The 27,744-nt window shown below is 37.2% G+C and overlaps 1 long non-coding RNA gene across 1 annotated transcript; it reads right to left on the bottom strand.

The window, feature by feature from the left end:
- Nucleotides 1–4,024: 4,024 nt before the first annotated feature.
- On the bottom strand, nt 4,025–14,466 carry LOC139042785 (uncharacterized). Its single transcript, XR_011499889.1, has 3 exons — nt 12,209–14,466; nt 5,690–5,741; nt 4,025–4,930 (listed from the first exon to the last, which is right to left on the bottom strand). It is a non-coding gene; the product is annotated as an uncharacterized lncRNA (long non-coding RNA).
- Nucleotides 14,467–27,744: the final 13,278 nt, after the last annotated feature.

Below are 27,744 nucleotides of genomic sequence, written 5' to 3'. Positions count from 1 at the left end.
CTCAGTACCCTGAAATTTTTGTTAAAGGAGGGAGAAAAAAATCTTATAGACTTGTACACTAGGTGGGTATATTTGTTATTGTTATACTTAACTTTTGCAATACTTAGTAGAGATTCATAAAAATTTTAACACATGTGTTGGACATGCAAATGTCAGTATGGGTTAAGCAGTTGGATATATGAGTCTTTAATTCTGGGGCAAAGTCCAGACTGAAGATGGGGATTTGAGATGCATTAACACATGCATGATATTTGCTAAAGGAGTGAGTGTAAAAGAGAACTTAGGACTAACTGAGCCCTGGCACACTGTATTATTGTGAGGTCCCGTAGAGAAGGAAAGGACAAAAAGAGTGAGAAAGAGTGACTAGTGAAGTAGGAGGCAAACCAGCAGAATGTGCCGTACCTGTATACAAGTGCAGATTAATCAAATGCTGAGAGGAGATAAAGTAAAAGAAGGCCTGAGAATTGACTACAGTTTTAGAAAGAGGATAATCATTAAGGACCCTGATAAAAGCAGTTTTAGTAGAGTAATGGGAGCAAAATCTAAATGGAGTGAGTTTCAGATTGAATGGGCGAGTTTGAGAAAGATTGGGAGCAAATGGATGACTGCAGAAGTTACTTCAGTTTCTCATTTTGAGAAGTTTTGATTATATTTCCTGAGAAAGAGAAAAAAGAAACCATTGAGAGACACAGAGAAACACAAGAGGTGGAGAGAAAGAGAGGAGTGACAAGACAGAGAAGTGAAGCATATTAAGAGATTGGAAAGAGCAATGTTTCACTTTTCTGTGTTTATTCTCAGTTCCTAATAAGCATGCCTCAGTTTCAACAGAACAAGACTATACATAATAATACGTATAACATCAAACTTATGCAAAAACCGGTAAATAAAAGGAAGTTTTCATAGTCTTCATTCATCAAGTAAACAAGAATATGTCATTATTATGGAATAAAAATATTTCATTTATCTTTAAGAACTAGGAAAGCACTGTTATAACACATAAATAGGAAATCAGCTCTGAACGGTTTGTGTAATCCATTCCATTACAAAAGAAGGAAACAAAAGAGGTGGGGCACTCTGTCCCTAGTTCTTCATGATTGTATAGAGAATAATTTACTCTGAGTTTTTTTTTTTTTGGAGGAAGATTAGTCCTAAGCTAACATCTGCTGCCTCCTCTTTTTGCTGAGGAAGATTGGCCCTGAGCTAACATTCATGCTCTTCTTCCTCTATTTTATGTGTGGGACGCCTGCCACAGCGTGGATTGACAAGCGGTGCGTGGGTCCGTGCCTGGGATCTGAACCTGAAAACCCCAGGCCACCAAAGTGGAATGTGCAAACTTAACCACTGCGCCACCAGGCTGGCCCCTTACTCTGAGTTTTAATGGAGTGAAAAGTCCTAAACTTATGCACAGGACACAAAGCTGTTGAGACAAAAAATATTTTCTGATCCACGCATGTCACTGAACAATGGATTTGATAGATTATGATAGGGTATCATTTTCCTTTAAGGTCAATTACTAGATACTTGTCTTGAACAATAAAGGATGTGACAGGATACAAGAGAATGAGCATTTTAATAACATACTATATAAACCAACTTCCTCCATTGTGTTATCTCTCTTCTTCTATGCTGTTTCTTCCTCATCTAAGCTTTTCACAATCATAACCTCTTATAATCTGTGACTGATGCTAGTAGTTTTCTATCTTTACTCAACCTCATCCATCATATTTCTAACTCCTTCACAACCGAATAACGTTCCTTCAAAGCCATACCTCTGTAAGTAACATCTTTTAAACTGACGTGCTGTATACAATATTTTTGGATAACTATTCTAACATAGATATTCAAAGTAAACAAATTTGTAGGATTCTTACTCTCATTGTGTATTTCGTCTCCATTGGACTGAAAATCCTCAGCTAATATTCCCTGAGCACTGACTGGGTGTTTACTGTTTGCCGAGAAGGGTTCAAGATATTATTCAACGGGGGCTGGGAGGGGGAGGAAATGTACAAAATTAGAAAGTACAGTCCTTATATAAACATCGTATATTCCCTGTATACATATGTATTTCCAGATACATTGTATTTAGGTTGGCACTCTAATCATTGAAATAATTACTAATAATAGCAATAGTTACTCATCAATTCATTCAACAAATATTTCTTGAGCATTTCTATGTGCCAGGCATACAACAGTGATTGAAAGACATAAACATTTCTGCCCTCATTGAGCTTACATTATAATTAGGATTTATTGATTTCTCAGGGTCTGTGTCAAACACCTCATTTATATTATGTAATCCTTTCAATAATGCTATGAAGTAGGTACTTTTAGCCCTATCTTGTAGATAAGGAAATGATTCAAATAACTTCAATAATTTGCCTAAGATCAAACACAGTATCTTGCAAAAATGGGTTTCAAATCCAAGTCGAGCTTAAAGTCTGCGCTCTTAAATACTATTGTGTTATGTCACCAATAAATTTTAAATTACCTAAAACTATAGCTGGATATATAGTCATAGAAAATGCACATGACTACTGAGTATTTAAGTTTTATTTAATAACTGCTACAGAATAGCAATTCCTCAGAGCCGATCACTCAGATGAATATTATATTGTGGAACTAATTTTGTATTGCCTTTGGTAGATTCTTTTCTGCACTTTGTGAATTTATGTTGGCAATGTATGAAATGTATGATAATGTAAAACAATACAGACGTTTTTTTCAATTAACCTTTTTTTTTCAAAGATTTTATTTTTCCTTTTTTCTCCCAAAGGCCCCCGGTACATAGTTGTGTACTTTTAGTTGTGGGTCCTTCTAGTTGTGGCATGTGGGATGCTGCCTCAGCATGGCCTGATGAGCCGTGCCATGTCCATGCCCAGCATCCGAACCGGCGAAACCCTGGGCTGCCACAGCGGAGCACGCGAACTTAACCACTTGGCCACGGGGCCGCCTCCTCAATTAACCTTTGAAGAAGAATGGAGATATTTACTAAAGTTTTGGGGAGATAAGAAGAGATTATATCACGTCACGCAGTTAAACTTTCTAAAAATCTCTCTAGTTTCCCAAATTTCACCTGATAATGGCATTTATCATTTCAGCATCAGCGTCTTCTCTCTCACACATGCCCCTAACCTCCTCCTGAGCTACCCTAAGTCTTTATGACTTTTCTCAGTCTTTTTATAGCCTTTTGTCAAAATTTGGTTTGCCAGCCTACCTAATAAGTCAAACGCTAGCAATGAGATTTCAGCAAAGCAGATACGCTTGACAGCCAGTCTCATTGTGCCTCTGGCTAGTTTCAGTTAAACACATTACACTTTACAAATATTTTTGCAGTTTGGATCTTATATTTTATATTTTATAATAGCTTAAAAATCATATTCCCATATTTTAAAAATAATTTGGTTTTTGGTGGACTTTTTAGAACAAGAAAATGTAAAAGAAAAAAATTAAAATTTTCTATAATTATATGCTCAGAATTAACTAGAATTAAAATTCAGAAATACATTACAACCATGTTTCTATATGATTAAATACTTGCCAGAGGACATAGTGTTTTAGTGACTGCATAATAGTCATTCATTCATAAAAATATATTTATGGAGCTCCTATTATGTGCTCTAACCTATACGGTGTTTTTGACATATTATGTAAAGTAACTAATCTTTTTTTTTCAAGGAAGATTAGCCCTGAGCTAACATCTGCCAATCCTCCTCTTTTTGCTGAGGAAGACTGGCCCTGAGCTAACATCCGTGCCCATCTTCCTCTACTTTATATGTGGGACGCCTACCACAGCATGGCTTTTGCCAAACAGTGCCATGTCTGCACCCGGGATCCGAACCAGCGAATCCCGGGCCACCGAGAAGCGGAATGTGTGCACTTAACCACTGCACCACTGGGCCGGCCCTTAACTAATCATTTTTAAACGAAGTTTCAACCATATACTTTTATATTTTGCAATTTAATTAGTAACTACGTAAGCTTTAGATTTTAGAGAACTAATTAAATGAATATATTAACAGAGTACGGAAAGGGCATTGAACACATTTAAAAGAGTATGGTTACATAATTAAGGACCAAACTATTTCTTCTTTTTCTCCGAAATATGTACCTTTGAAATGAAAATCACCTTTCTAAACATTGAAGTTTCTGTTGTGTACTTGTATGCTTGGGGAACATATAATCCTCAAAATTCACAAAAAATTCCACACTTTATGATAAAGTACCTCGACATAATTTCTTTCAAGATATTTGCTTTATTCACAGTCCTCTGATTTTGTCTAATGGAGATTCACTGTCTGATGGATAAAAATCAAAACAATGCAGCCGTCATGATGGCCAACATCATTACATTTTGTTAATTAAATTTTTAATTTTTTTCTTTCAACATATTTTCATGTTTATACGATACAATTCTTCCGAATGGGATTACTTATTTCATATTAAACCCATAGTGTATACAGTGATGCTTTATATCGTAATTGTAAATAATCAGACTTTGTGGAAAAGCTTTTTTTATTGTTTGCTTGGATAAGTACAAGAGGCTGTGGAGTCACGGGTGCTGTTTCACTTTGTTGGAAGTCTCTGTGTTACCACAGAAATGAAGTAGCGTTGGAGGTCCATGTCACTTTCAATAAACATGCTTTCTTATTCGTTTGACAAATGCACTTTCAATCTACTCTCCAGATGTCTTTGCCTTTTCTTTTCAGTTATACATTTAAGTTGCTGGGTTGCTGCTCAATACTCGTCAACAGTTTCCTGATTTTGTATTCGTGTGCCAGTGGGCTGAAATATTAGATTGCCTTCTCTTCCAGACCATTCCTGGCATCAATTTCGTCTACCCCATCGATGCACATCTTAGTCTCCGTCACTTTTCTCCTTGTCTTTGTCACTTTTCGCTTAAGTCAATCTTCAACTGCAGCAATTTGAAAATCTGCAAATTTAGAATGATAATCCTTTACAATTTATATCTAGGTTATTAATTTTAAGATAACAAGACAGATTTCTCTTGATATTTGACTAATGCTAAATATTCTTCACATTGTTGTGAAGGAAGGAAGAAGAATGGCGATTCAACCGTGTGTTCATTTACTGTCCTAGACTCAAGGCTCCAGATTTTAACACTGTTGTAGCAAAATAATTCCCATTGCAGTACATTATACACTATTGAAAACAGACAAGAGGATCAGCATCCTCATATGAAATTGGAGGAAATAAATTTCATTACTTCAGGTTTCAAGGTAATTTGATGTAACTGATCTCTTATTTCTTTTTGATGACAGACTCGTATAGCTTCTTATCAAATGCCACAATATCTCCTTAATAAATATAGAGGTGGTGTTGCTGAATGAAACATCTATTTCTGTAACACAGTGATTATTAGCTACATAAAACTGTGGCATATGAATTATCCACAGTATGTGTGAAAATATGTAAATTTCAATATTCTCTTCTATGGTATTCAAAACTTGATTGATTGATTGATTTAAAAGTGATATTAAGATATGAAAGAGTGTAGAGTGTGATTCTGCTTTTAGGTACTGGTTATTATTTGAATACTAGAAAAATTCTTTAACATATTTTGTAATTAACAAAACTTAGTAAAATATCTCAAAGATTTTAAGGCAACGTATTTAAACCACATATATATGTGGAAAGAAAGAGTAAAAGAGAGACTTTAATAATATCTTACCTTTGTAGAATAATTTTTAATATTCTACCACATTATTCATCTTGTAACAAATCTGTAAAAAAGATATTGTTATTATTTTACAGATAGAAAATCCAGGATTAAATAAAGAAAAAGAATATCCAAGGTCTCGTATGTAGTAAATGAAAAGACATTTCTGGATCCAAGTAGTTGTTTTTTATTGTTTTGTTGTTTTTGATTGATGTGACAGTTGCTATACATTATGTGTTACAGATAGTGCTGCTACTCAAGAATTAGAAATTAGCAAAAATAAAATATCTAGCGTCAACTTAAAAAGCAAATTTGCCTGTTATTTTTATCCTCAAAATGAGTTTATTCGGGAATAACCAAAAGAATTGCAATTTGAGATGTGCATATTATGACAAACCATAGGCAAATCCAGAAAACAAAGGAGAAGAGCTGCTTTTATAGAGAAAAAGGAGGAGTAGAGAGGGCTGTTCTAAATGAAAGGCCATTGGGGGAAAGTAACAGTTCAGGGCGGCAACGCTTCTCATTGGCTGAGTTGTGGTGTTTCTCATTGGCTGGGCTGTTGCCAGGTGGGGAGAGGCATCTTCCTTCAGTAGTAAAGTAGTTTTACTTCCCTACCGAGGTCCAAGCTTCTTGCTCTCTTCGCGTTTGGTGTAACTGATGGATGATGGGAGTGAGAGCTCCCCCTACAGGCCTTCTCGTTCTAATTTAGTTCAGATGTCTTTTATTAATTTCGACATTAGTATATGGAAAACAGACACCATCAGTAAGAACTTTGTTGTAAATACTGTCCATTCCGAGTCACCTTGACAGCTGTTGACAGCGACTTTTATTTCGTTGTCTCTCACTGTCTCCTTTATCAAGAGGGCAACTCCATCTACGATTACTGAATATAAAAGAGTTATTTTCTGCTTATGTTCTTCCCCGTGACCCCAAGTATTGTTTCATTATCTGTCTGTTGTTACAGTTTCTCCTGCCTTACACCAGCTCATTAAGCAGCAGCCATTCCAATATGGATGCTCTATCATGCCCTCTGTGCTATAAGAAGCAGTGCTATTCCATACAAGCAGCAGGGCCTTCTCATTGGAGAGAGAGAGGTCCTGAATTCTAGCACTGAGTCTGCCACAATTACTTTGATTTTCTTGGCCTCAGCTTCCTTATTTGAAAATTGGAGATACTTAAATCTGGAAAGCACAGATTTTGATATTGTTGAGAAAGATGAAAATAACACATGCAAGAATTAAAATTATGAACCGAGGAAGTTTAGAAAAGTAGTCTTGCATCTTTTGAACCTTATGGCTGAAATTACGGAAAATTCCAATATGGTGTCAGGGGAAGATAAATACTTATTTTCCATCACTATTTTGAAAACCTTATATAGTACACACAATTCACTATGGTATTGACTTTTTTTTCATCTTCTAAAAATGCATTGCTCATGTTTCATTCATTCTTTCAATATTCACTTATTCTTTATTAAACTATTACTGTATGTTGAATACTGCACAAAGCACTAGGGATACTGAGATAAATAATGGAAACTTTCCCTCCAAGTTCAGTTGGGGAGTTGAGGGGAGAGGCTGCACGTTCTAAGCTTTCAACAGTTCTAAAATGTTATGACAGTAAATGTGATTTCATGAATCATGATTGAATTATTTCAGGGAAGAGAGACAAATTTTAAAAAGGTTTCTACAACTGTGTTATGTCTAGGAAAAAGGCGTCCATCATTCAGGAAGATCCAGTGTTAAAATTCCTTCCCCACTTCATCATAAATGTTGAGAACCTTACCACAAATGCTTGAAGCCCATCAATCAAAACCTGTCGTGCCAGCATTTCTGCATGCCAGCCTGTTCTCTTTAACCTTTTAAATTTTGCCCCAAATCCTGAATCAGGGAGACAGATCCGAGGGCACATGCCCCCTGTCTCTCTGCAGGTTGATCTCACAAAATAAAGCTGATCTCTTTTCCCAAAAGCTGATGCCATATTTAATTGACTTGTTTATGTGCATTAGGTAGAATAACTCCATTTTTGTGTGATAACAGGTTGACACTTGAAAAAAAGTAAAAATTAAAGAAATAAGAAAGAGAACAAAGTAATATAACAATAATATACAAAAAGCAGAGAAAGTATAATTCTAGAAATAAGAATTACTCCCACATGTGTAAGAAAAAGTTAGGCATATTCTTTAATAGCACTGAGAAATTTCCAATCATGAAAAAAAATGAAATTAAAGAAGAAATCATAAGATAAAGAAGGAATTAAAGAGATAACAATGAGCTGGCAAAGCTCATGTAAAAATAGGAAAAAATAAAGTCATTGCTGAAATGAAACCACATTAGAAGCATCAAGAATCAGAATGGATAGTGCTGGAAAAAAAGAGGACTGGTATGAGGAAACAGAATAGACAAGGAAAAAAACCCAAAGAAATAAAAGCCACTAAAAGAAAGCAATAGAAATGGAAGTGAGAGAACAAGGCATTAACCTATGGGTGGTTGTTATTCCTACAACAATTCTCCACTGGAAAAGTCATTTTTTTTTACAAGGGGGAAAATATCAGGCTAGTTTTTAAATTCTCTTCTACTGTTTTTAATCTCAGAAGGTACATTTGTTTACCAAAAACTTAGTGGCTTAAACAAGAGAAATGTATTTTCTTACAGTTCTGGAAAGTAGAAGTCTGAGATCAAAGTGTCAGCAAGGTTGGTTCCTTCTGAGGGCTGGGAGAGATAATCTGTTCCAGGCATCTCCCCTAGCTTCTGGTGGTTTGCTGGCAATATTTGGTATTTCTTAGTGTATTAGTTAGGGTACTCCATAGAAACAGAACCAACAGGATGGATAGAGAGAGAGAGAGAGACAGACAGACAGACAGATTTATTATAAAGAATTGGCTCATGTGATTATGGAGGCTGAGAATTCCGAAGATCTGCAGGGTGAGTTGGCAAGCTGGAGACCCAGGAGAGCCAATGGTGTAGTTTCAGTCTGAGTCCAAAGGCCTGAGAAAGCAAGATAGCTGACTGTGTAAGTTCTAGTCCATAAGCCAGCAGGCTAGATCCAAGAAGAACTGATACTTCAGTCCAAGTCCAAGGCCAGAAAAGATCAATGTCCTAACAGTCAAGCAGAAGGAGTTCTCTCTTATTCAGGGAAGCTCAGCCCTTTTGTTTTATTCAGGTCTTCAACTGATTGGATGAGATCCACCCACATTAGGGAGGGTAATCTGCTTTACTTAATCCACCTATTCAAGTGGTAATCTCATTCAAAAACACCCTCATGGCGACGCCCTGAATAATGTTTAACCAAATATCTGGGTACCCTGTGGCCCAGTCAAGTTGACATATAAAATTAACCACCACACTTAGCTTCTGTTGCATCACCCTGATCTCTGCCTTCATCTTCACATGGTGTTCTCAGAGAATGCAAGGCAAGTTGTTCTTCTGGAGGCACCATGCACATCCCATTCTAGGTGAAAAATGCCCCCTGGGGTTACATAACAGAGGCATTTGCCTCTATTGCAGGCAATAGGAAATTTTCTCAAATATGCACTAACACAGGAAATATAGGCACCCATGAAGCTGTCTTGCAAAATTGTCCTAAAGGCAAATGAAAGTCAATCACTACCTAAATCAAGCAAAATGATTTAGGACTGGACGAACAAACATATTAAGGGACAGTGGGATTGTGGTTGGAAGTGTGTGGAATAAGAACTACCCTTTACTTTATAAAAGTATACTATTCAAATACTTTTATAGCAAGATTGTCTTATTTTATAATCAAAACCTAATTTTTAAAAGTCACTTTGTTTAATTCTTATTTAAGCTAATACTACTAAATACAAGTCTTTACAAGTCTTTTCAAATGAGCACTGTTTTCTTTGAACAACATCAAATATCATCTTAACAATTTATATTCATATATTGCTATAGAATTAAAAAACAATTTTACAGTATCGTCTTAATCCTCACAGCAGCCTAATTACATTGGTGCATGTACGTTACCTCTGTTTTAAATATCTTGCATCAGATTATTTAGCTATAAAATATGAACCTGGAATCCATTTAGTATACAGTTCAGTAAGACATGTTGAAAATATTTTGCTGAATTTATGATTGTGCAAGTCTTGGCTAAAAAGAACACTCAAAGGAGTTCTTTGAGGTAGTATAATAATGCTAGGTATGGGTGGATGGGCGGACATGAGTATATAAAATTTAGCTTTAAATCAGCATCCAAACAAATTCTCTTTTCTGTGAGCCTTTGCTTGGTTACATTTTACCAACCAAGCACATTTTTTACTTCTGTTGAATTGCAATCTCCTTTCAAAAAATGAAATAATTTGAATAAACTCATGTCTGTTAAACAACTGTCCATCTTTGAAACTAAACTGGCTTTAAATATGAACTCTAAACAATCTTCAATCTCTCTTCCCTTTGAATATCAAGGAATCAAAGTCTTAAATTCAGTTTTTAAATTATTTTACAATTTTCCAGGATTTTTAATAATGAGCTACAGATAGCTGAGTATCCAGGTACAAGTTCAGGACAAAGAAATGGAAAATTAGAAAATTAGAATTTGCTAGGCAGACTAGTGGAATGGATCTTTTGCAATAAAATGTTGCATAAATGATGTTGATTTGGATCTAAATTCACTGTTGTTATGGAGACCTTTGTGCCTGGCTGAAATCTATTCTTCTCTTTTTTAAAATGGCAACCACTTGGTTTGTGGTATCTCTGATGCATCTTCCTTTGCTTTCTCTGAAACTGAGAATGGAAGTAGAAATTAAACAATGTTAACTCAGTGTCCTGACTTTTAGCAGCTATTCCTCTACTACATTTGTGATTTTTAAATCTATGGTTCATTTTAGCCATGGTGCTGGGAGGAAAGAGCAGACAAGCAGAATGCCTGAAACAGCCTGCACAGTTGCCTGGGGAATGAGAGAAAATTGACCTTTTGGCTTTGTTTGCCCAGACTATAGTTTTGAAGTATTTAAAAACCATTTCTTTGCAGACAACACAGCAAAGGTAAAAAAAAAAAGTGCCAACAACGTATTTATTTTTTAAATGCTTTCATTCTTAATGTTGTTTTTATGATGATTTTAGCTAAAATTTTAACGATTCAAGTTGAGTTTTTGTGTAGAAAACACAGTAATAATTTATTTCTGGCCCCACAGTTGTCAGTTCACTTTATTCAGTGACTTAAATATTGATATAGTAAAAGCCAAACAACCAAATTAAACAAAAAGCAGTTTTAAGGATTAACGTGCCATTTTCCATGTGGCAGTTTTATCAAAGAACCATTGTAGCATTTTAATAACTGTTTTTAGTAAAAAGTGGTGTGTTATAAATACATACTTTAGATTTTATGAAAGTTATGATTATCCATGGTTAAATAGCAACTTATAACTCAGAAAGAAATCATCCAACTAGGGTCAGTATTTAATTTGATAATGTTTTGTTATATGATGCTTGGGGCTACATTAAAGAAAACCAATTTTCTCTTCTGCACCATCATGTCAGAAGCAGAAGAAACACTTTTCCTCTCTAGCTCTACATCTATTGTTTCTACCGGAAGCCTCACGGACATGGTAATTGCTTAGCAGATCAACATAAGTGCAAGGAAGTCAGGTCCCAGAGCAGCCTAAACCCTTGAACTCAAATACATGTGTGAAAGAGAGAACTTTTAACACCAAAGCAAATTCTTGGTTTTGTCTATAACAAAGGAAATGTTTATAAGCAAATTTCTGTTGGTCAGAGGACGAAGCCAGAATTTTTTGGTAGCTGAATTATTCCTTGAAAATAACTCCCCAAAGAAAATAGTATTTCATATACTTAAAGTAATACTAAATCCCAATAGCCATAAGATAAAATTGAGGACCTGAAGACAAAGTAATACAGTAATCTCTCCCCATCCACAGCTTCGCCTTTTGCAGTTTCAGTTACCTGAGGTCAACCACAGTCCAAAAATATTAAATAGAAAATTCCAGAAAGAAACAATTCATAAGTTTTAAATTGTCACCGTTCTGAGTACTGTGATAAAATATGGCACTGTCCCACTCGGTTCCGTTCAGGACACCAAGTTACTGCAAATAAGGGATTGTTACACAGATTCAGAAATAGGTTTGGACTGGGAGAGAGAGATACCACATTCATATAACTTTTATTAAAATATATTGCTATAATTGTTCTTTTTTATTATTATTTTTGTTAATCTCTTACTGAGCCTAATTTATAAATTAACCTTTCTCATAGGTATGTATGTATAGGATGAAACACAGTGTGTATAGGGTTCGGTACTATCTGCAGTTTCAGGCAACCACTGCGGGTCTTGGAACGCATCCCCTGCAGATAAGAGGGGACTACTATATAACAAGTAATGTAACTGTGTGTCACCTTTCTCAAGAGCCAATGCCAAAACATAAAATTACACTTCTTTTCATGCTCAAATCATCATGGCGTAATTACTTACCCATCCTTATTTGCTGGAGTTCAGCCCACTCAAAGAGTCATCATTAAGTATTCCTGAGCATTGCACATGGGACCTGCTCACCTGTGCTCTGGGACATGTTGCTTCATTGCTTGCCCTTTGACATCTGTTGTCCTCAGGCCTCTGTTGCTGCTGATAACACTGAGGGGTGTGTGGTCACAGCTGTTGTTCCTCCACTGTAGATGGTCACTCTTCCTCCAACTCCAGGTTGTAGGACAGGACCCTGCTCCATTGAGTTTCTCAGAGCACAGATCACATGAAGGTGAGCCTTGTAAAGACCTTGCTGGAAGCTTAGGGAAGACCCTACATAGAAAACAGCTTATACCTACTCCCAGACAAGACTGCTTACTGGTCATGAACCCATTCTAAGCATCTCAGCATCTTCCTGGTGGGGAGCCCTGGCATGCCTCCTCGCCACACCCCAAAACCCATATGGAATGACTCCTGCCACAGAGAAAGGAGGAAATTCTTTCCCCTAACACACAACTCATTTTCTGCCTCTGGATGATGGAGATGGGATATTCAATTTGTCAGAGGGAATCCCTCACCCATCTCTATAGAAGGAACTCTGGACCCTGTGGCCTGAACAAGACCATCACAATATACAGCATTTGGCCAAGATTTGGCCTATTCCCAACTTAAATTACACCATATAGACCTCTTATAGTTCAATCCAGGTTGTGTGGGATCAAACTCAGTCTAATTTCTAGTCACAGGTTTTCCTTTAGTGGTAAGCCAAGAGAAGATAAGACCACCATATGCCCCCTGATTTCCTGAGAACTTTTTGGAGTATTTATGGGCATCTCTCAAACTTGACAATGATCTCAGGCATAGGACACTTTTAGTCCAGAATGTGACTCTGCATAGGCATAATCTGGTTAAAAAGACACCCAATTTATATTACTAAACAACACTTAGAATTCTGGTCTGCAGTAGCTCTGGATTCACACTTGCCTAGCATCTGAATGACTGATCAGGCTCCCCAGAGTGATCCCACCCTAAAAAGAAGCCTTCTGCAAAGTCAAATTCCATTTGTCAGTGTAAAGTGCAGGAACTGCAATACTGATAATTGCAGCATTTCAGCTTCAAAAATTCCAAGATCCTGTCCCGAAAAGGACCCCTATTCATGATGGAACCATAAAGTCATAATTATCTCAGGATATTAACCATGCCAGGAAAATGATTGCACGCTCCAAAAGGTATCTGACTTGTTCCCCCAAAATGAATTAGCCATTTGAGAATTCTGGGAAAAATTTTCAGGATAAAGAATGAGCAGTTATTTTCCAATCTGAGGTTTAGTCATTTAGATGGTATGGAACCCTTCATTCTTTCAGGCAGTCATTCCACAAACATTTAAGTGACAGTGACTCTGTCCTTGGAATTTTAATAGCATTAGGAGATATATATATATGAAAATAAAATTTCTTTCTTTCCTCTAAGGACTCAAAATCTCCTAGAGAAGGAGACAGTCAAGCGTGTAATGCACAATTGGGTGATAAATATTAAAATGAAGTTATGAAGTAAAGCATTGTTAGAGGTACACCAGGGTGGGTCAGAGATGGTCTTCCGAAGAGTGCTGTCTGAAGTGAGGGTTGGAAGATAAATATTCTGCAGTCAGCATCATACTAACTTCATCGTACATTGGTATAGCCTAAAGAGAATGAGTGGATGTAGATAAACTAAAATTAAATATATCCATTGAATGTTTACTGAAGTATAGACACAAATCATAATTAGACCATCTTTATGCAAGGTTCTTTTCAGTGAGATTTTTTTACAGCTCTTTTCCACATGGCTTTGATTAAACAAATAATCTGAACATTGCTTTTATTGTCCCAAAGAGTGACTTTCTAATCAGACTGTGCATCGTTGTATTGTGAAAGGGAGATCACTATCAAACGCCACATTGTTGAGTCTCACAACAGATTCTTATAGCAGGTTAATAGACTCCAGGCATCGGTTAAGGAAAGGATTTTGATGTAAACTATGATTGTTACTGCAAACACTGGCTCAATAGTCACTCCTCTAAAGACACATGGAGTACTAGAGCTTTAATTTTTGTTTTTAAGTAGAAAAAAATATCAAAAATATATCTTCTAGGGGCCAGCCAGTGGTGTAGCAGTTAAGTTTGTGTGCTCCGCTTTGGCAGCCCGGGGTTCGCTGGTTCAGATCCTGGGTGCGGACACGGCACCGCTTGGCACGCCACGCTGTGGCAGGCATCCCACATATAGAGTAGAGGAAGATGGGCACAGATGTTAGCTCAGGGTCAGTTTTCCTCAGCAAAAAGAGGGGGATCGGTGGTGGATGTTAGCTCAGGGCTAATCTTTCTGAAAAAAAAAAAAAAAATATATATATATATATATATATATATATATGTATATATATCTTCTATGGTAAAATAATACAACTTAGCAAACTTAAGAAAATAAATTTGTCTATAAATTTGTTTTTGCTGCAGAAAATTTAATTTTGTTGGGTAATAGTTAATTTTTAGATGTTTATGTCAATTTTCGGATGTATTGGTATATAATATCAGATGAACATTTATGAAAAAATGCCTCTTAAAATTTAGTAGTATATTTCGTAAGTACTTTAAATATGTTCTATTTTAATTTTTAAAAAAACAACCAAACTGAAACTTCTATTTATGGCAAGGAAGCTCATCCTCCTCCAGGACATTTAATTCATTTAATTCAATTTTAATCAAGGTTCCTTTCTTACTCTCATCTATTTTACATAAGGACACATTTTACTAATCTCCAAGACAGTGAACTGAAAGTTCCTTAGTACTTAGTGGTATGCTGGTAAATAGTTAACAACTGGCTCTCTAAAAAGTATGTAAATAAATAAAAAATCCTGATTTGAAGTGTTTACCAATTTCTATTGTGTAAACACTTTTCTCACAGTCAGTTCCAAGCCACCAACATTGTGTCACTAAACATCCAGTCAGCTCTTGGCAGTTGTCCTTTCAGGAACCGGTGCCAATCAGCTCCAGCACACTATCAGACCCACTATCTTACTTTCCAGAGTATGTTGAAGACACTCACAAACATTGACTTCTGCGAGAGAATCAGGTACAGAGTGATTGTGGTCTATATATAGGTGTGTATATTTTTATTGTTAGGAGATAATCTGGGTTTATTAATCAACAACTCTGACCTATTGCTGATTTATGGGACAAGGAACAGAAAAGAATTTTCTTCTTTTGAGCATTTAAGGATTGTTTATCTCGCACAGAAGGATGACTGCAGATGAAATGGGGAAAAATATTTTTTCAAAAGCCTAAATAGTTATTTTTAAGTACACTCTGCTCTTTAAATTGAGAATAATGTTTTCTTGCAACAATTCAAAAAGCAAACCTAAATGGTTATAAAAATATTTAAATGCACCATCTTTCTTTTTAAAAGCTTAAGTGATTGAATCTTTAAAAAATTAATATTAGAACTAGGGGCCGGCATGGTGGCGCAGTGGTTAAGTTCGCATGTTCCACTTCAGCAGCCAGGGGTTTGCAGGTTCGGATCCCGGGTGTGGACATGGCACTGCTTGGCACGCCATGCTGTGGTAGGCATCTCACGTATAAAGTAGAGGAAGATGGGCATGGATGTTAGCTCAGGGCCAGTCTTCCTCAGCAAAAAGAGGAGGATTGGTGGCAGATGTTAGCTCAGGGCTGATCTTCCTCCAAAAAAAATGAATATTAGAACTACCAAATGATCCAGCAATCCCATTTTTGGGTATATATCCAAATGAATTGAAAGCAGGGTCTCAGGGAGATATTTGCATACCAAACTCATAGAAGTATTATTTTCAATAGCCAAGAGGTGGAAACAACCCAAATGTCCTTTGCTAGATAAATGGATAAACAAAATGTGGTATATACATACAATGGAATCTTATACAGCCTTAAAAAGGAAAGGAATCAGGGCCTGCCCCACAGCCTAGTGGTTGAGTTTGGTGCACTCTGCTTTGTCGGCCCGGGTTTGGTTCCTGGGTGTGGACATATACCACTTGTTGGCAGCCATGCTGTGGTGGCGATCCACATACAAAATAAGGGAAGACTGGCACAGATGTTAGTTGAGGGTGAATCTTCCTCAGTCAAAAAAAACAATAAAAGGAAGGAAATCCTATCACATGCTACAGCATGGTTGAACCTTAAGGACATTATGCTAAGTGACGTAAGCCAGTCACAAAAAGACAAATACTGTATGATTCCACTTATATGAGGTATCTAAAGTAGCCAAATTCATAGAAACAGAAAGTAGAATGGTAGTTACCACAGGCAGTGGGCAGGGGAAATAGAGACTTGTTTAATGGGTATGTTTAATGGGTGTAATGAGCTTCAGCTTTGCAAGATGAAAAATCTGGAGATCTATTTCACAGCAATGTGAATATACTCAACACTACTGCACTGGTAAATTTTATGTTATTTGTTTTTTACCACAATTAAAAAGAAACAAGTGATTGAAGTGTTATGAATGGAATACTTCCGGTCTGTAGCGTTCGACCTCTTTTTCTAGTTTACCTGTCTTTGGGAAGACAGGGTACCAAGTTTCTGGAGAAGAGTTTGTTTCTGGAAATTTGAGTTGAACACAGTTTGCTTGTCCCAAGGTTGTGTTGTGTGGAGGCAAGGGGATATATCTAAAGGAAAAACCAAATCAAAGTGTCAGGTGGACCATCCCCTGAGTTGCGAACCTGTAGGGCTTATACAGAGAGGAAGAAACTGCCAGAAATGGGATAGGCCTGAAAGAGGAGGGGTCAGAAGGCAGTGAATGCTGAAAATGGAGAGATGGAGGGAACCTGGAATAATTCTCTTATAGTCACTAGGATGTTCTACATGATTTCTACCACTATAACAGCAATATATGAATCCTCCCACACAAAATGAGCCTAATTTGAACTCATTTGAACTCTGGTCTTGATTTTTTCAACCAATAAATTTATGTAGATTATAAATAGGTCAGTGTTAACTAGCAACTTTTGGGTTTCATTTTATATGATTTTGAAAACTGTGTCTTTCCTGCCACATATTTTACAATGCATTTCAAAATACCATTATTCGTAATTTAATTTATATACTAGAATACATTCATACACTTACTCATTCATTTTTTAACCCATCCACCACTGTGTTAAGCCCTGTGGTTGATATCAAGATAAGTAAAATTTTCAATAAAGATACAATCTATTAGATGAGATAGCTATATACACAAATTATTTTTTTAACTCATTATTTCCTTTTTTTTAAAGATTGGCACCTGAGCTAACAACTGTTGCCAATCTTTTTTTTTTTTTCTCTGCTTTATCTCCCCAAATACCCCTGGCACACAGTTGTATATCTTAGTTGCAGGTCCTTCTAGTTGTGGCATGTGGGACGCTGCCTCAACGTGGCCTGACGAGTGGTGCCATGTCCGTGCCCAGGATCCAAACCAGCGAAACCTTGGGCTGCTGCAGCAGACCACGCAAACTTAACCACTCAGCCACGGGGCCGGCCCCACAAATTACTATTAAACATGGAAAAATAAGTGTTTTAAGGAAATATCATGGAAAGCTGGAGAAGGAAGCTCTTAATTCCAAACAAAAGGTTGTTATGGAGAAGGCCAGGAAAGTGATGGGCTTTGAAATATAGGTAGGAAATCTATAGTCAGAAATGGAAGCAAAGTATGTTCCACACTAAGAGGATACAATGCCTAGAGGACTGGAAATGTGAGAAAGTGTGCAATGTACAGGGAATCGGTTGTCTGCCTGCACCTGAGAAGCCTGCACAGTGAGAGAAGAGACTGGAAAGGTGGGTTGTGGTCAGATCATTGAGTGTTTAGAAATCTGGACTTGATTCTTTAGGCAGTGAATGGCCATTGAAAGTTTCTGACTCATTTAAAAATACTGTGCAGAAACATTGTCAGTAACAGTTTGAAGGATATGTTAGAGACAAAGAAAAATTATTATGGACTAGCACACTACAAGGCAATCCAAGTACAATATCCCAATAGAGGCCTATCAGAGTGGTCCAGATGAAAGATGATGAGGGCCCAAACTGATGACTGTATGAAAAGAAAGAAGGACACAGCTCAGTTTTAAGATCTAATTTTGTGAAACTTAAACAGAAACCTCATTTAAAATGGAGCTGGGAGGCCAGAAAAGAGAACTTTCATGCACGTCACTCAAGGCACACTACTGATCCCAACAGGAAGAGATGCACCTTGCATCTCCGACAGGAAGTGATACTACTGTACTACCTCAGCAGAAGGAAGAAAGAAATTCCTTCTTGTCCAGCAACAGCTCAGCAATGGCCACAACTCAGCCAATGGAAAACCACAATACCTGGAACTCCCAGTCTTTTCTAATGTACTCTTCGTTTACAAGAGCCTCTCCCAGCTTCATACAAGAAAGTTCCTTTCCTTTGTTTCTCCTGACTTGCAGCGTGGTTGGCCATACGCTGCAAGTCCCAAATTGCAATTCTTTGCTGTTTCTGAATAAACCCACTTTTCTGGTAAAATAACTGGCTATTTATTTGTTTTAGGTCAACAATTTAACAAAACATTCTTCTGGACAAGGCTAAGCAACTCACTAGATGTGAGAATTGAGAAGGAAGTAGAAATCTACTCAGAAATCAATTACTGGCCTCAGTGGCTGAAACAGTGGTAATTTTGTTAACTGAAGTAGGCCACAAAGAAGGAGAAACACTTTTTCAGTTTAAGGTAATGGATTAACTTTTGGGTAGATTTAAGGTGTTCAGGAGACATCAGTGAGGCAATATCTACCAAGCAGTTAAAGCTATTGTTTACAGAGAGCTTACTATGTGTCAGGCACTTTGCTAAGCCCTTGACATGCATTACATTGCCCAAAACTGGCTTTATGAAGCAGGTTTTGTTATCATCTCTCTATTATAGATCAAGAAAAAGAGCTTTAGAAAAATTCAGTAACTTTCTCTAAGCCACACAACTTGCTAATACCTGAGCCAAGGTTAAACCTAAGCAGTCTTACCCTACGGCCCACCCTATTGGCCACTGCCCTATATTAGCTCCCTAATAGGTTGTTTTGGAGATTAGGAGAAAAATCAGAGCTAACTATATTTGGAAGTTTATTCTACAAGCTTTTATTGAACTCCTGCCAATGTCCAAGCACAGTGCTCTGAGTTGTAAGCACACAAACGCCATTGGCATGACTCTAGAAGTGGGAATTAAAACAATGGACTGGGCCAGCCCAGTGGCGCAAGGTTAACTTCACAAGTTCCACTTCAGCAGCCTGGGGTTCACTGGTTCGGATCCCGGGTGCAGACCTATGCACTGCTTGTCAAGCCATGCTGTGGCAGGAGTCCCACATAAAATAGAGGAATATGGGCACGGATGTTAGCTCAGGGCCAGTCTTCCTTAGCAAAAAGACGAGGATTGGCAGCAGATGTTAGTTCAGGGCTAATCTTCAAAAAAAATAATAAAAATTTTAAAAAAATAATGGAGTGAATCAATGAGTGTGAGCAACAGGAAAAGAGGCTAAAGTGAAGAATTTTGGGTTGGGTTCATGAATAAGCAACACTCAAGAATAGGGAAAATAAATATCCAGAGAAATTGGAAGAAAACTCGATCCAGGTGGCAAGTGAACTAAAGAAAGAGAGTGGTCAACTCTGTCAAGTATTCCAGAAAATAATTAAGTGAAAGAATATTGAGAGGACGTGTTGAGTTCTATAAATTTTGGTGTAATTAATTATCTTCATAGAAACTGGCTTGTCATGACTTTTTGAGAGAATGTGAAGTGCAAATATGAAGATATATGTAAACTACTATACTTAGAATTTTGAGCATAAAAAGGAAGACAGATATGAGAGGATGGCTCAAGGGAGAAGCCAAGTTGAAGAGAGAGTTTTGTCTTTTGCTTTCTGTCTCACAGGTTTTCTTCCTAATTCTACAGCCTGAGGGAAGGGTATTATCTGTATAGTGAAAGCACTCTGTTCTTACAAAGTCAGAATTGGTAAGTAGATGATCCATCGATGGAAAAAGCTGATTCAAACAGAAAATCATATAAATAATGATATCTGCATACATTAAGCATTTTATTTTAATATGAAACATGTAACTATTCATTTATTTACCAACTTTTTGCTGAGGAGCCAAGGCTTTTTCTTTACATGCAGGCCTGCTAGTTGCATTTCCTCATTGTCTGTCCTGTATAAACTGCATTCATAATATAATCTCCACCACTTCTAGTCTGGATTTCTTTAAAGAGAAAGAGATCTTAGAGTCACTGTGAAGCAACTCAGAATACAGAGAACTTCTTGATTTTGGGGGGATTCTTTTAATCTTTTGCCATTTTTTTCTTACGCATAATTCAACAATTTTTGATAATGCCTTTCCAAAGCATTCAATCTAGTTTTTATAAAAGGATCAATTCTCTTTTCACATAAATATTTCACTAGCTTGTACTCTGATTCAAGCTTACACAAGGCCTCCAGGCAAGAAACTGGGGAAAGGGGCCCATGGTAGCAGAGTGCAGGAGCATGGGAAGAGAAAATTGTCCCCGCCTTGGGACTGCAGGGTGAAAAGAGGGATGCTTCCCTGCCTGGGCCAGATGCAGACTCTATGAGTGGGAGCCTTACTGGGTCATTTGGAAAAGGACCCTATCAACGCAAATAATCTATAATCAATCTATAAATCAAAATTGGGGTGAGTTTATTATAAGCCAGGTCTGAGGTCTATAGCCCGGGGCTTCCTTCTTCAAGGAAGGAGGCACCCCAAAGAAGTGGGGTGTATAGAGTGGTTATATACCATCTTGGAACAAAGAGCATGTATTACATATGACAGGAATATCTCTTTTACTACTGTCATGAGATGCTTAGCTGGCACAGCAGGTCAGTAGTCATGAGGTAAGCACAGCAGGTCGGTGGTCAGTAGGTCAATGGCACAAGGTGAGCATAGGAGGTCAGTAATAAATCCTTAGTTTCTAGGAAGAGATGCTCATCCTTAAAGAAATGCTGATATGGGAGGAAGATACATCCCTATCTTTAAGGCATCATTTTTCTATATGGGACACTGTAAGTGTTTAAAGCAGATGTATAATGCATGCTCAACAGGCCACGTCAGGCCTTTTTGGAAAAACAAGGTCAAGCCAAATTAGTTTTAAACTAAATGGCTTCCTCATGTACTCCAATATATCCTATTGCTTTTTATTTACTCATCAATCCTGTCCAAGAGAACTGCCAGGAGCAGGGAAACCTTAGCAAAAAAGGCTGGAGGTGCACTGTCAGATGCAGGGAGTGGGAGTGTGTCTTATGGGAGCAACAGAGGAGAGGGGTTGTCCAGGTCCCATTGTTGAAGGAGTGGTTGTCAGATGTTCTTTGTGGAGGAATCTCAAGGAAACACATGAAATGCATCCCATGAAGGAAAGAGTCAACTCTCAATAGCCACTCAGACCAGATAGCATCAAGGCCAAGTCATAACACTGCCCTTCAAGTAAGACTCTCACATCCTCAACAGTCACACTTCTCCATCCCACCTTTGCCCTAGAGATGTGTAAAGCCCCATGAGCAAGCATGGGTGTGAAGAAAAAGATTCTCAAGGCAGGGAAACAGCTTAGAAGGCAACCACAGCTCCACTTTGCTGCCAGAAGCTTTCCAACTTAAGCAGGTCTTATCTGAGACAGTAACATGATTAAATTTTACATATAGTTTGGCATTTTGACTGTTAAAAGAGACTGGACACTTTAATTACTGAAATTATCTTATTTTTATGATTAATAGTGACCATAGAACTTATTACTATCTAAAAGTAATCAAAATAATAATAATAATGATGATAATAATAATAATAATAATAATGGTATAGGACCTGGCTATGATTTTACACAAAGAGTGGAGACAGTTTGTACCCACAGAGAGGGTTCAAATAAATTTAGAAGGGGCGTGCAGTGGGGGAGAATCAAGCAGTCTGCTTGTACCCTATATAATTATCTTATTCTCATGCAAGTTACAAATCATGACCAAAAGTGTATTTTAGCTTCCAGGGACCATTGATTATAAATGGAATGATACTTTTTCTCTCTTATTTATATCTTTTGTACTATGATAACCATCTTTCAGGATGACGTAACAGTATAATCATTTAAATGTAAATACTAATTTGATGTAACTTGCAGGGTTTTTCTTGGAGATTTCCATATTGCACTACTCTCTGAACGGCTTCCTCTCCCAATATCAGGGATTGGAAAGAGAGGTTTTATTTTGTTTTAGATTTTTTTCTATCTCCTATTCATTATAATATCCTTCTTCGTTCCATAAATAATCATCACAAGGCACGCACAAGTCTCATGGAGGGTATAAGTATGTATAAACAGAAAGACAAATAGTGCCCAATCTAATTGCAGAGTATGTTGAGCTCTGCAACTTCCTCTGCTTTGCCTAAAGTGTAGGTGAATGCTCATTGTGTTCACACTCTCATGATGAAATCTGTCTTTGTGTGAGGTTAAAGCTGCACAGCATTGTTGCTTTTGAATAAAAATAATATCATAAAGCACCTCTCTGTGCCATTTGAATCCCTAGCAAAGATGCCTTTATTATTGTGTTTTGAAAGTTTATTACCATTTGGTTGACAGGTGTACATTCATTGACCTCCCCGCCTTCCAAGGACACTGGGCCTGGGCCCTACTTGAAGGAATGTGTCTGGGCTGGGGGCCAAAGATGGCCACTTCCGCCCTGACTCCACGGCACAAGTTCCAAAGAACATGTCCTGCGTCATGTTCCTTGTCTGGGCTGGCCACCCTGACGGGCACCTGACTGGACTTTAGAAACATCCCATTGGTGGGAACAAAAAAGATAGAAGCACCCCATCCATGGGAACAAGAAGAAATAACTCAAAGTATCCAAATGTCTGAAACCCTGAGTTGAAACCTAGAGAAACTTTAGGATAAAAGGGAGTCACAGACATAGAACAATTGGAAGTCTCACTGAGGAAAGGATGCTTTGCCTCAGACCCGGACAATCGGCACTCCCACCCGCCGTACAAACTATTGGGACTACCCCAGCTGACTGTGGTGTGGATGTTGTAAGTACCGATTTATTGTTACCCTTTATCCCTGCTCCTCATTCTTTTTCCCTTTATCAATAAACTTTGAGTGTTTAAACGACCAAGTAGCCTTGGCGGTACCTGTCATTCCTTGCCCTTTGTGACTGCGGACAACAGGTAATAAAATTTGTCCAAAATAAAAACTAAACGCAAAAGTGTAAAGCAATGTATGAAAACCTCAAAAAATTCATCTGTGCAGGCGAATCTACACACACACCAAGTATTGTAGGTAGACTGAAAAATTAATGTGACATGCATATATATGGACCTTTTCTTACATTATGTGTATGCTGTTGCAGTTAATAAAATAAAGCCACTCAAAAACAAAAAAAAGTCACCTGTGATATTTAGGGACACATATGATGGGGCTCAGGGTAAGCTACCCCAAAATATGCCAAAGTGGCGTGTTGATTATATTGAATTAAAGTTACTTGAGGAATAGCCAGTGCGAGAACACTCTGACCCTCTTCTTCGTCCCCCTGGAAGTGGGAAATAAATCTTCCATGTGAAAAGTACCCTCCCTGTACCAGGAGCTGGAGAGACATCCTTATCACCAGAGATGGAGAATTGAGGGCTGAGAAGGCTATGTAAACAAACTCTGCTTAGTTTCTTCACTAATTAGTACCCAAGCCTAAGTTCCTTTGTCTTGTCAGTTCTTCACAAATTTATTGTATATTTGTCTAAAAGGTACAAAAGTTGCCTGCTCTGATCACTTCTCTGAGCCTCATATCTTTCGGGTTCCTGTACATATGAAATTAAAATTTGTTTTTTCTCCTGTTAATCTGTCTTGTGTCAATTTAATTATTAGACTAGCCAAAAGAACCAGGAAGGATGGGGGGGAAATTTTCCCCTCCCCGACACATACACAATTGATCTTTCAATTGAGGACACTATTCACAAATTAAATATAATATCCTAGGAGAAATAAAGAGTTTATAGTCATAATTTTGTTTTCTCAGAGCAGAATATGCCAAGAAACAGACTCACAACTTGGATTAAACATATAAATATACCCTTACCTTGTTCATACAATTGATATGATGGAGAAATGACAAGCAGTGCTCTCCCTGCATGCATAGCATTTGCAGGCTGTCTTTGAGTGACTGCTGAAGGGACGCATGCAAGCTGCACTGAGAACTTCTTACTGGACCCTGTGAAGTCATAAATGCTCTCTTGCTATGATTTGTAGGCTTCTTTATCTTGCTTTATACAGTTTCATACACTGATACTAATTCTGTGGTGGGTATAATAATCCACATGTCAATTAAATTTTCATACACTATAAATATTATCAAAACTGTTATTTGAGTTCATATTTAACATTAAAATACAAATCACACTCTTTAATGTATGCATTCACTTTCCCAATACTCTAGTCATTGTATTCCCTTTGTGTGGAATACACTTTGCATCCACTTCTGACCACAAAATTTCTACCTGTATTTCAAGGTCCTCTCTTTCATGTTTTCCTTAAGAATAATCTTTTGAATTAAGAACTTCTTTCTCAATCTTTCTGTAAAGACAGGAGAAGAGAACACAGTGGGAGGGTTTGCAGGAGATGGGAGGCTTAGAAGATGGACTTAGAAAAGAGGATATACAAAGCCCTATGAGGATGATGGTTTAGTGGCTGATGCAGTCCCAGGATTCCTGGGCTTTTTGTGGGATTGACATGAGGGTCTCAGGATAGATCGTGGTGGTGAGGCAGGGAGTGCTGGTGTGGAAGACAAAGGTGGGAGTATATTCCAGAAACATACAGAGTTCTTAGGTGTCGTCCTCAGTGTCTTGAGGCTCCAAGTCAGTCTTGGGGGTTCCTGCTTTATGCTCAGAGCACATGAAGCTCTGGGGCTTCCCCTCAGCCACCAGGAATGAGTTGATGAGGAATTCGAAGAAGTAAGCCTGATAAGGACGAAAACTGTACCTTTTCACTTTTTTTTCACTAGGATTATCAGAGCATGTTAAGAATATTGCTTTAAAAAGTTAACAAATGAATCATCAGACAGCCCCTGTCTTCCTTAATTCACTCAATTCATTCTGTTTTTAAGGAGCTTTGAAACATGCTTGAGAAGCACAAACAAAAAATACAATAAAATAGATATCACAAGGTCAATTAATTGCAAAATTAGAGATGCTGATGACTGAAGTGCTTATGGGCTGCCAAATGCATTCCTTACATCAGGGTTCATTGGGTTTTGTCTATATAGTAATAATAATAATAATCTTTAGCTTTCTCTGAGTAGCAAATTTTGACTCTACCCAAGAAAGTACTAAAAAATCAATTCTATTTATGTTCTTCAGGTTAAGATTGTAATCTACTCTGAGACGCATTTAACATTGTATACTTCACAGCAGGGTGTTCAATACGTATTTTAGAATATATTGCCATTGAAGTAAATAAGCTGACAAATGTGATAATTACATGGAGTATTCATTTTTCCTACAACTATTATATGTGAACTAACTGAGATGCTGACTCCACCCTCCTAAGTTGTGTGCTGAGCCTTCAGCCTTTTGACATTCTTTGTTGTCATTTATTTGTTGGTTGGTTTTTCATGATCAATTTTTGGGTATCAGACAATCACAAAATTCTCTAGAAGTTGAAATTGTCTGTGTCAATGAATAGGAATTGGTATTCTTATTCCATACCCAATGCAGAGAATATCTTATATCTTAGTTTATATTGTGATGTGTTCTAGAGGATTTTGTTTACCTCAATCAGGATAATGATTATTTATTTTAATAACTATACATACAATTATTTTGAGTGAGGAAGAAATTTATTTTGCTTCAGCACCAAATAACATTTACAAGCTTGCCATGTCTTAGGTATTGTGCCACATGCTTCCATACCCATTGTTTCAGTGCAGGATTTGGAATACATTTTAATACAGCCTACACGCTCTTCAGAATAGGACCTGTGTAGGAAATGGTGGGTCCCTTTATCAGGGAAGGCCTCTCTTCCTTAGTAGAGAAATAAACTAGCAAAGTAATGAGACAATCCATATTATACAAGAGATAAGGAAAGTTTGGATCAAAAGATATAATATGTCTTTCTCACTCTCTATAAGGTGAGAGGATTCTCATAGACTCTTGCTCCCCTTTTCTATTAAATAAAATACAGCAAAAAAAAAAAAAAGCATCATCTATCTATAACTCCTAGGTTTTATGATATACATGGAATAGAGGAACAAAGAAAACAATGGCACAAGGAAGTAATCGACCAATTCCAGAATGTGGGAGATTGTTCAAGAAAAAAACCCCTCTTTCTTAAAACAAATCAATAAAAAGGGATGTCAGGAGGGGACTATTGAGCAAAAGATACTTAGATATAAAAAGCAAATTAAATATGTGGATGTTATTTGGATTCTCGTGTTAAACAAAACAATTAAGAGAAATTTGAATGTGAATTTGGAATTAGGTGATTTCTACTAATTGGCCCAAGAATTACTATTAACTGGGATCTGGCATAGCCTTATGATTTAGTAATGCATAATGCAGTAATCCTGGGCGAAATAATACCTTGGATTTGTTTTAAAGAACTTCAGTCAAAAATATCGGGGGAAGGATAAATGAAACAAGGTGGCCAAATGTTGACAATTATTGAAGCTTGGGGACAGATACAGGAAACTCATTAAACTTGTCTTTTAAAAATTATGACCGTTTAAATTTTTCATAATAAAAATTAAGAAATTAATCAAAAGCAAGCTAATGACTTAAACAGTAATCATGCAATCATCCAGCCTCTCATTGTATTTTTGGCTGCCACTAAGCTTGTAGGGCACTGGAGAATTAGCTGGACAAGGACAGGAAAAATTATTCTCATTTATCATGTGACACAATTGGGGCTCGTATTATGGAGTTCATGTGCTCAAAAGGCATCCATTGATACATTTTAGGAGGGGTTCGAACTTCTGGTAAGTATATACCAAATTTTTATTTGAAATTGTTTGTGGGGAGGTAGTTCATAGGTTTCACTAGATTCTGAAAGTCATTAATGACTCACAAAAGTTTAAGATACACTAGATTAGAGGATTTCTAAAGCCTCTTCTAGTTCTAAAATTCTACAAATCTGTAGGGGATCAGAATATGCCACCCCAAAATATGCCACTTTGGCATAAAGATTATTTTGAAAAAAGCAAACACAAGAAGAGCTCTTTGCCTCTCCCCTATCTGCCAGAAGCAGGACATAAATTTCCTTTTGTGAAGGTGTATCCTCCCCTCTCTTGTACCAGGATGAAGAAAACAACCCTTATCATTAGACATGGAAAGATAGCATCAAGATGAGTCTGTACAAACTTATTAAAATTACCCTTTATCTTCCATAATTTCCCATATTTTACCTTCCCACAATTTACTGCCCTTAGAACCCCTACTCACACCCTTTCCTTTGTCTAGTCACTTCTCCATAATTTATCACCCTTTGTTAAAATGGTATACAAGCTTCTGAGTCTAACAGCTTCTTTGAGTTTTCACTTCTATTCTGTGAAACTTCTGTGTACATAAAATTAAAATTAAATTTGTCCTGTATGCATTTTATCCTGTTAATCTTGCTTTCGT

Source organism: Equus asinus, chromosome X (genome assembly GCF_041296235.1).
Source record: "Equus asinus isolate D_3611 breed Donkey chromosome X, EquAss-T2T_v2, whole genome shotgun sequence".
In the NCBI taxonomy this organism is placed as follows: domain Eukaryota; kingdom Metazoa; phylum Chordata; class Mammalia; order Perissodactyla; family Equidae; genus Equus; species Equus asinus.
This window is presented reverse-complemented; position numbering and strand designations above follow the sequence as displayed.